At 41.4% G+C, this 11142-nt stretch overlaps 1 long non-coding RNA gene across 1 annotated transcript in view; it reads left to right on the top strand.

The window, feature by feature from the left end:
- Positions 1 to 9248: 9248 nt before the first annotated feature.
- Positions 9249 to 11142, top strand: part of LOC108716968 — a 41900-nt gene continuing 40006 nt past the window's right edge. The window contains exon 1 of the long non-coding RNA XR_001935800.2: positions 9249 to 9586. This is a non-coding gene — a long non-coding RNA (uncharacterized LOC108716968). The remainder of the gene's footprint in view (positions 9587 to 11142) is intronic.

Raw genomic sequence — 11142 nt, 5'->3', positions numbered from 1 at the left:
TTCTGATTCTATTAATATTTACCATAAAAGGTGTATTTGTAGTTAAGGTTGGGACAACCAATCATTAAACATACAGTTGGTACCATTGGACATCCTGTAGGGGTTCATATTGAATAAATGTTTCTTAAATGAAATGTGCTTACTGCAATTAAATGTTGTATTTGGGTTTGCAACCCCAATCTAGCCCCTGAAATCACAAGACGAAAGAGAGGGAATTGCAAGTAAGCTAATATTGTAAGTCCTTATGGACCTTCCACATGCCTTTGAGAGTAACTCTAGCCAAATATTCCCCAGAATTTGCATAGTTGAAGATAGCATAATTCAAATTGCCTTTAGTGATCATCTTATAAAATAAAAATTGGTATTTGGTCTTAGAGATCTTGCATCGGGGCAAGTAGTTACAGTTTTTTTGCCTCCCACTCTTTTTCCTGCTTGGTAAGCAGGCAGCACAGCATTTTGAGTTGCTCCTCTATGTAGTTAAAAGGTAATCATCAGGAAGTGCTTGTTACATCTGTGGGTCCTGTAATCACTCAGAAAACTATACACAAAAAATCAATAACTAATAAAGCACAGGACCGGTGAATGTACATTGATCAATTCCCTTCATTTAGTTTGAGTGGATAATGGCCATTTTACTGATATCTACCCAATAATTGGTTAAGACTAGGCTGAAATCACTTTAAGCTTATTTACAATCAGCTGAGATCATGCCCATCTAGAAATTAGTTGCCCATTGAAATTGATTTTAATCTAATCAGTTAGATTCTAATTCACCAAAAGTAAATCACAGAGTGAGCCTTCCTTAAACGATACTATGCATATTAAGTTTATGGAGAATACCTCTTCAAAGACAGCACTGCAGTTCATTTCTCCATTGAGATGGGAATTTTCTATTGGCCTCAAGGTTGGGTATACTGTAATCTTGTCATGTGCTTTGTTGGTTGTGGCAGTGTTTGGCTCTGCTGGTCTCCCTGTACAATTTTTTCTAGAGACATCATCCATTCGTTTTAAGAGGGTTATTTATCAAAGGTCACATTTTAGAGCTTTATGAGGTTTTTTTTTATACCTCACATTAACTCACATTTTTTTCCGATTTAAGGAAAAACATGAATCAGTGATATTGAGATGAACAAACCAAAAGAAGCCTCACAGCCATCTCCCCATTGAGGTATCTTATTGTTAACCCAATCCACTTGTGGATTGTGTTTCTGTAACCAGGGAAGGCATAAGATCACAGGAGTATGAGGACAATCAATAATGAAGAAGAAAATTTGTTCTAAGTGATTAGAACCCTTGAACGTAGTAATATTTTCAGACTTGAAAGACACTAACCCACATCCTATGGAGCTTCCATCAATACCAAATACTTTGACCGGGGGGACCAGGGGTATACCGTGTCTCTGGGCAAAATTAATATCTAGAAAGTTCCCTGCTGCCCCAGAATCTAAGAAGGCAGAACTTTCAATGTAACCCTTATCCCACTGTAAGACGACTGGGAAAAATGCTTTAGAGGAAAGTGATTGTTAAGTAGAAACAGCAGCACCCAAACGGAACTCCCCAGAACTGACTAGGTTCCGCCATGTTTCCAATCTCTTGGGACAGATATCATGAAAAGGCCTCTTATCCCCACAGTAGAAGCACAACCTATAAGCCTGCCTACAACCCTTTTTTGCAGAGGACAAATAGTTAGAGCCCAATTCCTCTGAAGGTCTAGGGGCTAAAACTTCAAGTTTAGGTGCTAATTTTAAGGGGATATCATGAGGGGTAGAAAAGAGTGTTCTCTCCTGGCGCCTTTCCCTATGCCTTCTATCAAGGTACATTAGGGAATCAAGGGTGGACGGAGCAGGGAAGTTAACAAAGCTAACATTGATATCATCTGAAAGGCCCATTGTGAACTGACTGCGTAAGCCAGTATCGTTGCATACTGCCTCCACCGCCCAATGGCGGAATTCCATACAATAATCAACTCTGTTGTTTGCCTTGCCGGAGTTTATGTTTTGCTGCATCGGCAGAGGCAGCATGGTCAGGATCATCATAACTTATTGCCATTGCTTTGAAGAAGGCCTCTACAGCAGGTCAGCAGGGGATAGACTAAGTGCACATAGCTGAGAATCCCCCTGGAGCAAGGTGATAACAAAATTTACCCGGAATTCCTCAGTGGGAAAGGAGTGGGGTAAGAACCCAAAATGTAACTGCATGCCTCCAGAAAGCAAAAAACCTGCTAAGATCCCCTGTGAACTTTTCGGGGAACAGAATATTGGGTTCTACTGCATAGTTACCCGGGAGGGGAGCTGAATAACATCCAGCCTTGCAGCCAATTGTTGGAGACATTGAACAGTTTGTTCCTGCTTGGATTCTTGTTCCCCGACACTCTGGAAGAGATTGCTTTCTTGGATTTCTTGGGTTTCCAGGGTTGCTTTCTTGCAAGCAGAGCAAGCAGCTGCTCCTTCAGCATTCAATCGTGTATAATGTCACAATTGGTATCCTAAAACCCAGAGCAATCTCTGAGGTCCCGGTCGCGGCTCAGTCTTCCACCTATAACAGCCACCTTTCACTTCGGGAGGAGCTCTCCGTACTTGGGTGCTGCCAGGTCTTAATGTGAGAGGACCAGGGAGAGAGTTCTGGGCAGGCAGAGGAACTGCACGTAGCACCTGAACGTAGAACAAGAAGCGAGGTCGTGGAACAGGCCAAGTCGATACGAGAGAAGGCAGTACAGATACAGGAAACGTAAGGGTAGTCGGGGTAGGTGAAAACACACTGATATCAAGGTACAAAGCAGGATCTGAAGGAATAGTCAAAGTTCAGGCAAGGGTCAGGACAGGCAGCAGACGATTCAGGAACAGGGACAGGCATGGTCAAACACGGCTTCAGCAATAACAGGTCGCACCCAGGAACTATACTGGGCAAAGAGTCAGAGTAGACTAGAAGTTTTTATAGCCAGTCAATTGTCTTACACAAATCACCTGTGGCCAAATTGGCAACAGGTGAAACAGGCCATGCTTACTAGCAATTACCTAGCATAGGCATAGGAGTGAACCAGGGCCTTAGTTGTCTGCTCACATAAAACAGTGATAATACAGACAGCACAATAACACTAGGTCCCTGGTTCAACTCCAGGCAGGTTATCACACTCTGCCATGACCTCTACATGACTGTGACAGGTTTTAACTGGAGTATTTTCAAACTATTTCCAGCTTCGGGGAATAATAAATCTTGAAAAAATTCTAGTTTTTTTTTTTTACAAAAACTCAAAAAATTCTGACTGAAAAACTACCCTCAAAAACGCAAATTTTTTGGTTTACATACAACTCCTTTAATAAATCTGCCCTAATGAGTCACATTTATGCATATTATACCAAAATCTGCTTTAATTCTGATATTTGCACAAACTTCATAAGATTTCCCCTTCACTGGCCTGCTGTTTTCTCCAATTAAAACAAAAATGGGAAAATGAAAATGGAAACAAGTTACTCTTTTCTTTCAAATATTATCCAACAGGTCCCTTCTTCTATCCAACAAATATTAAAACACACTTACATGTTCTTACTCTATTCCTCTTTACTTGCTGCAACTTTCTACTAACCAGTCTTCCAACATTCTTGTTTTCATTTTACATTTTTTTCACAATCCTCTTGTTCTGTATTCAAAGCTAGTCATAATTCACTCTTGTCTCATGACGATTAATACAGCTGTTTGCAATTATTCCTTTAAGTTTCAAAGCAATTTGCCATATTACCCAACATCTGTTTAACTGTTTGTCCATATTTTCCCAGGTGTTTTCTTGCATCTGTTAACAACTACCTGGGTATGCTGTAAGCTCTTCAGGACAGGGTTTTTACCTTCCTTTTGTACCATGCAGTGTCTGTACTTTGTGTGAACTTTTTATTCCACTACCAATACCAAATGCCCTGTAACCACTATCTTGTTGTGAGGATTTACCATGGTGGTCCAGTGGGCCGACGGAGACGCCCGCCGCAGGCTCCTGCTTCTTCTTAGCACTGGTTCCCGTATGGTGCGTGAGGCGCGCCTGGTTTTGCGTGCCGCGCATGTGACGTCATCATCCCAAGTGGCACGATATTCAAATATTTAAAGGGGTTTTGAATCCAAACTCAGGTTGGATCCAACTTGCTTAGTATCTCTTGTGAATTCTGTCTGTTTTGATTCCAGTTTTGATCCTTGCCTGCCTGAATATACTGAACTCTGCTAATCCTGACCCTTGCCTGCCTGACTATTTTAAACTCTTCCGGTATTGACCCTTGGCTGCCTGACTATTTCATGAACACTGCCTGTACCGACCCCGGCCTGATTGACCTTGCTTGAACTCCGCTTGTACTGACCCCAGCCTGCCTGACTATGCTTTTCATCTATTCCCTGAACTGTTGCTTTCCATCCAAAACCTTGGAAACGCACGTGCCCCTTTGCTCGTTCAAAACATCTACTTTGCTCCTCTCAAGGTAAGACCTGGCTGCATTTAAGTAGCTAGGGCTCCTCCCGAGGCCAAAGGAGTCTGCTATAGGTGGAAGATTGAGCCGTGACCTGGGAGCTTAGCACTTGTTATGAATTTAGGGAGCCGTACATGACACTTCGCTTTCAATGCCTGGCCTCTCACTTATTATATAAATTAAAATACACTTTTATCCCAAAGCCCTGCCCAGTTAGAAGGTTGAAAGTAACTAAAACAGATGGAGGTCTTCTATTACCTGACACTCCTCTCGCTGAACAAAGAGTGCAGCATAAAAGAGGCACATAGTCTCACTGTTTGTGATAGTGCTACCCATGGCCTCCTCACCATTATAATCTTCTTACCTACTTCTATTGGTGCATAGCTCTTACAATAACAGATGTATACCAAGGCTAGATATGCCCAGGATTTATTGGCAATATCACGTTCCACCAGAGACAGGAAAACTTGAAGGGTAAATGGCACCATTAACTGTTGTCATAAGTTGCAGTGAAATTGCAAGTTTATTCTTGCCATTTCCCATAATGCCTTTGCTGTAGTGTTCACAGGAGAGCCCCTAGCTTTATACTTGCAAACCTGGAAGAGCCATTCATATTAATATCTGTCTCGGATTAACTAGAATCAATAACAGGAAATTGAATCTTTGCTCATTGAACTTAGAAAAGGCACAATCATCATTTTGCTGAATTACAGAGGAAAAGGTGAGAGGTCGCTGGCAATCTGTGCTTGTTACTTTGTGGGTGATCTGGGCAAATTACATTATGTTGCTCTGACTCATCTGTCCCCAGCCATAATAGCAATGTACCTTTTTTTGCTTTTTTGGAAGATGACGTGCAAAGCAGCAATGCACCGTACTGCTAAGTGAATTCCAGCCCACGGGGGTTGGAGGAATAATTGTTCTGTGGTTATTAATATAAGGTGCTATGTACTCAGGCTAACATGGATGAATCATTCAAATGATCTATACTTATTTTTACAATTCTCAGGAAACACGGGGTGGGATAACTGTGATTAGTAGGTATGAATGGTTGTATTATATATACAGCTAGCTGTGGACTGTAACAAGATTTTACCGGATTACAATTTAGAGTCATTGTAATGGAGCAACAAATAACGAGGAGGAGGAGTCACTAAATGGTACCATAAGGGAAAATCACAAAACTCCACTACTGCTGTATGAGTGTGAGCATTTCAAACTGAGGGCAAGACAGCATATATATATTTAATAAGTGCATCTATGGCAACAGGGAGATCATTTATTTTCCTACAGACAGCACAGTGAAGATATTTGTGGAAAGGTACTGCTTAGTGACTTGCTTAGTCAGTTTTAATGGGGATGGTATTAAAAAGGTTCATTCGATAAGGATTGTAGAGTGGTAACCATATTTATATTTTATATTTACATATATTAAATGGTTACAGTTGATTTATACTTTATACGTAAATTTTTCAAGCCAATATTCTCTATTGCATTTGGTAGTCAGTACTGCATGGAGACAGGTGCAGTTTTTCACCTCTCAGCAGCTGTAAAAAAAACCCTGCATTGTGGGCTATAGAAACACATGGTAAGTCTTATAATATAATCTATAAGAGGCACATAACAACCAGCTATTAGGTATCATTCCTGGACATCTACCCCTCATCAGGGACAAAGCAAAACCCGATACATCTTATTAATAAAGGGTGCCTACAACCTCCTACAAATAGGGTTGCCACAGTTTCTGGAAAAAAGTGGAGCCAAAATACTTTTGGTACACATCTGAAACAATCAGGGTTTAAGGGGGCGAAAAGGCATTACGTACCAATCCTAATCGCAAAGAACTCTTTTATAAGCATGTTATCCCTGGTCACTCATTAAATGTCCAATAGCTTATATTTATATGCTCAATGCATACAATGTTGGTGCTGTTATCGCTAAATCACCCAAAGTTGCCTCTGGAGGAAACCGTTTAGCGATATGTTGGACATCCAGCCAGCATTTTAAATTATTGGCAATGGAGAGGCATTTTTTCGGGAGATTTTTCACCTGCAGTCGTATAAAAAATCGTGGGTGACAAATCTTCCTGTGCGCTTCTACCCTAACCATAACTTTATAACAATTAGTGCAACCAATTATCTCCTATTGTTGTACAGCCCGTGATTTGTACTCTCTACTTAAACAGCACCTCCTAGTTAAACAGTTATGGAATCTGTTGGCTACGTTCTGGGTTTTGCCAATTAATTTCCTACAAATTTGGCATTACCTTAACACCTGAGATCTACCCAGTTTAAGACAGCACCTCCCACACTACTATCATTAAATGCATTTCCCATGGTTTTTACAATTTGCCCCTTCAAGTAAGACATGCAAATACACAGTAAGCATAGAGTGACATGAGATGGCCCTTCAGTGCCCCCCCCAGTAGGCCATGCCCCACACCAAATAGACCATGCCCACATTTTCAGTGGCCGATTGCTGATCCCCAGATCAGAACCAGAGCAATGGCGGTAATTGAAAAACTGCTATATGGCACAGGTTAACTAATGGATAACAGAGACCACCATTAGACAGACAGAGCTTATTTGCTATCTGCTGTGTAACCTGAGCCTTTTCTCCTTTGAATGGCTGCCCCCATTGCTACACAGCAGCTTATTTATATAAACAAAAGTAGTGTTTCTGAAGCAAATACAACAGTTTTACCAGTGCAGGGCAACACTGCATTATATTTCCTTACTTTAAAACACTTTTATTTTTTGACGTTACTGTTTGTTAAAGTTTGCAATCATCCTACCCAACCAACAAGCACAGGTGACTACATGGAAAATTAAGTATACAGCTGTCATGGTACATTAGTATCATATATGGCAAACCATAGGGAAGTGACGGGATTCCTGTCTAGCCATCTTTTGCTTTGGGACTGGCCCTCAGCTACTCGGGTGCCGCCTGGACTTACTGCATTAGAATCCAGTGACTCCCACAGGCATATACTCTGGCCCGGGGCCCACCGGGACTGCTGCCGAGGGCCCCCCTCCGGCCCCCTGTCCCCCATCTGCGACGCGCGCGCATGTGTGCATGGAGCCGCAGGGCACACATGCGTGTACAGAGCCATACGGCGCACATGTGCGAAGGGAGTCGCACGGCACGCATGTGCGAAAGGAGTCGGACGACGGCGCCTCAATTTTTTTTTGTTTAGGTCCTTGAGATCGGGAGAGGGGGTCTGGCCCAGCGGAGGCCCATGTGGGCCAGGGTCCACCGGGTTTTTTCCTGGTGTCCCGCCAGGCTACTCCGACGCTGACAGGAGCAGACTGGTGAGGGAAACTCAAGGTCAGGAACTGCACAACAACCTACAGGTCACAGGTTCAACTCCAGGCAGGATGTTACAATTAGTTTCCATGAGTGAACAATGAACATACATTTACATTCTATAATGATTGGTCAATTCACAGTCAAAACCCCGCTCACTGCTATGTACTGTACATATAAGGGCATTGGCCCTTTAAATCTGATTCACTTTGAAGGAAACTATACTCACTATGGATGGTCACTAACGAACAATGTTTGTGGCAGGCCAAAGGGGGTTATTTATCGATAGCCAAGGTCATTAATTTTTCCACAATTTAAGTAAATTGATACAAAACAACTTCAATCCCAACTGTGTCCAGAAAAGTATACATTCCTTGATTTAATTTCTTATAGTCTGTCATGATTTCCATAATTTTTCTAGGTTGAATATTTCTCATGCTAACCTGTAGTGTCTCCGTAAAATGACACAATCCTGCATGCCGGTGGGCCTCTTACTCTACTGCAAGCTCAGCACTTCCAAGAAAGCATCAAATAAGCAATTCCTTTTTTGGTGCGAAGTGTGAGTATATGAATCATGGTGCTAATGCAAAAATTCCATAGTGGAGCACAAGTACAGAAACATATCCTACATATTTCTTCCTATGCTATGACAGTATGGTGGGTTCCATTGCATTGTCATTGTAATTTGCCATTCAGCGTACAATTTATTGAATGTGAGATAAGATATGCTTGATATGACAGTATGGGGTTATTTACTAAACTCCAAATGCAAAAATCATGAAAAATTTGAGATTTTTTTTTATATAAAATCGAACTTTTGAAAAATCACAAATTTTTCAGAATTTAGTAAACACAGAGGATGGAAAAGTCAGAATCAGAAAATCCGGCATCTCAGACCTGTTGAGGTTGCATATAAGTCAATGGGAGAAGTCCCAATGATTTTTTGATGTGCGGTGGGTTTTTGGCAATACCCCAAATTTTTCAGGGTATTTCGGCAGAATTCTGAGATTTGGGTTAAAACCCCGAAAAAATAGTGAAGATCGGATGAAAAAAAACGTGAAAATCATATTTTTCACGATTTTTCAGTTACTTTTCTGTATTGCTGTCAGAGCATTCGACGGCAAAGCGCTTGTCCCCCCATCTGGTGTGCCCTCCTGACCTGCCCAATAGGCGTCCAGTGGCAGTGGTGTATGTGGCCCCTACACACCCTTTATTTTTACGGATGGGCGAGGGAGGTGGCAGTTAGAGGGTCAGCCAGTTATTAGGCATAATTAGTTAGGGGCCTGAGCCTTACTGCCTCCTGTTACCTTTTGTTTGTCTTATCTTTTAAATGGAGGGCAGGTTCCATGGCCAGCTGCCTCCCTCAACAGACTTTCCTATGGTAGAGGTAATTTAAAAAAAAAAAAAAAAAAAATCTGCCTTATAGCTTTCAGCAAGAAACGGTGGCAGATTTGGGCTCTAGTAAGAGATACCAAATATCCAATTTGCCTCTGTGTAACCACAGCAGTTGCTTTTGGTTACCTGTTTGTGCAGACAGCAGCTGAGTGTAATCAGTGGGTTCCACTGGTAAAGTGACCCCCCCCCATTGAGTACAATTATGTGATTCCTCTGTCTGCGCCGACACCAGCTGAGTATAATCCGGTGATTCCTGTGCAACTGCCAGCTATAGCAAGTGGAGATGGCCCGCCCACTCTCTAAATCTGCAGATTGTAACCTGAGTCCAGCAGCCTCTGGTAAGTACTGCGATCAGTAAACTTGTGAGGCCTGTTAACAATGAACCTGGTGTCCTGCAATATGTGGCCTTTAGAGACCTACTTACAGCCTGGCATTAGGAGCTACAGGTAAGGAACATGTTGATATTCTGTTCTGAAGTGGACTGAGCTAATCCTTTGCTGACCTGTACTGTGCAAGGTTCTGACTATTTGCTCACCTGAAACCAGCAGTGTATTCTGCGTTCTGGCTAATTGCTCAATTTATTCCAATAGTCCTAGTGGATAACACAATCCTATGCAGAACTGCAGTGTACTGAGTTCTGAACATTTGCATACCTGAGAACAATAGCCCTAATGAATGCTGCTATTTGTTCTGTAAGGTGATGTGCTGAGGCTTTTGCTTTGTTCTCCAGTATTGCTCTCCTGGAACCAGTATCCCTTATGAATGCATCCCTGGGCTGGCTGGCTGCTAGGTTCTGATATACTGTATGCTTGCTCTAAACAGCAGCTAATCCAAATTATGTATAACATGTTGCTGTGATTGTATCTTTGCTTTGCAGGATCTAATATACTTACGTCTGAATGTCTTATAAGGCAAATGCATTCTCCTGTGTTAAGGTATTACTTCAATTAAACATGGAATTGTATCAGGTTAATGTTCTCCCTGTGCTAGGTGAGTTTACATATTGTTTCTGAAACACACAGCAGAAGTGCCTCAAGCCTGTCTGCTATATGGATTACAGGTATTAATTATACAACACAATGTTTGGGGCCCTTCTCTGCAAGTTTTCCCAGTTTTGTATTGCAATTTACTGTCGGCATTACTGGAGGGCCAAAGCAGTTTGCTCCTTATTCCTGTCAAATAGGCAGTATTATTCTATATCCATATCTGGAGCTCTGGGGTTGGTCCGTATACTCTGCCAGAGAGAAGTATCTCCGGGTCCTTAACAGAGGCCTATGTAATAATCTGCCATGGAAATGCATGTGGGTTAATATATGCTAGCACCATGGCTCTACACCCTGTTGGTGGTCTCTAAAGGATCACTTATGGTGGCTCTATATAAGACTAGGCTGTCTAATCATCTGAGGAGTATGCTTATCCTAAGAAAGCCAATATCTTCAGAATAAATTGCTTATGCAATGGTTAACTGTTACGTGTAAGTGTTCTGCGTAAGAGTCTTGTGTGTGTATTATGTGTGTGTGCATTTATATACATGGTTGTATATAAAATATATATATATCCTGACGACGGTTCAGAGAGAACCGAAACGCGTTGATGTGGGGTAGTTTGTAACACCCCAATAAAAGATATTTCTTTACCACGATACCCGTGAGTGCTCCTGTGTGTGTGTGTGTGTATATATATATATATATATATATATATATATATATATATATATATATATATATATATATATATATATATATATATATATATATATATATACAGTGGTGTGAAAAACTATTTGCCCCCTTCCTGATTTCTTATTCTTTTGCATGTTCGTCACACAAAATGTTTCTGATCATCAAACACATTTAACTATTAGTCAAAGATAACACAAGTAAACACAAAATGCAGTTTTTAAATGAGGGTTTTTATTATTTAGGGAGAAAAGAAATCCAAACCTGTGTGAAAAAGTAATTGCCCCCTGAACCTAATAACTGGTTGGGCCACCCTTAGCAGC

The sequence above is a fragment of the Xenopus laevis genome, chromosome 5L, assembly GCF_017654675.1.
Source record: "Xenopus laevis strain J_2021 chromosome 5L, Xenopus_laevis_v10.1, whole genome shotgun sequence".
NCBI lineage: Eukaryota > Metazoa > Chordata > Amphibia > Anura > Pipidae > Xenopus > Xenopus laevis.
The sequence above is the reverse complement of the archived record's forward strand: the minus strand, read 5'-3'. Positions and strand labels throughout refer to the sequence as shown.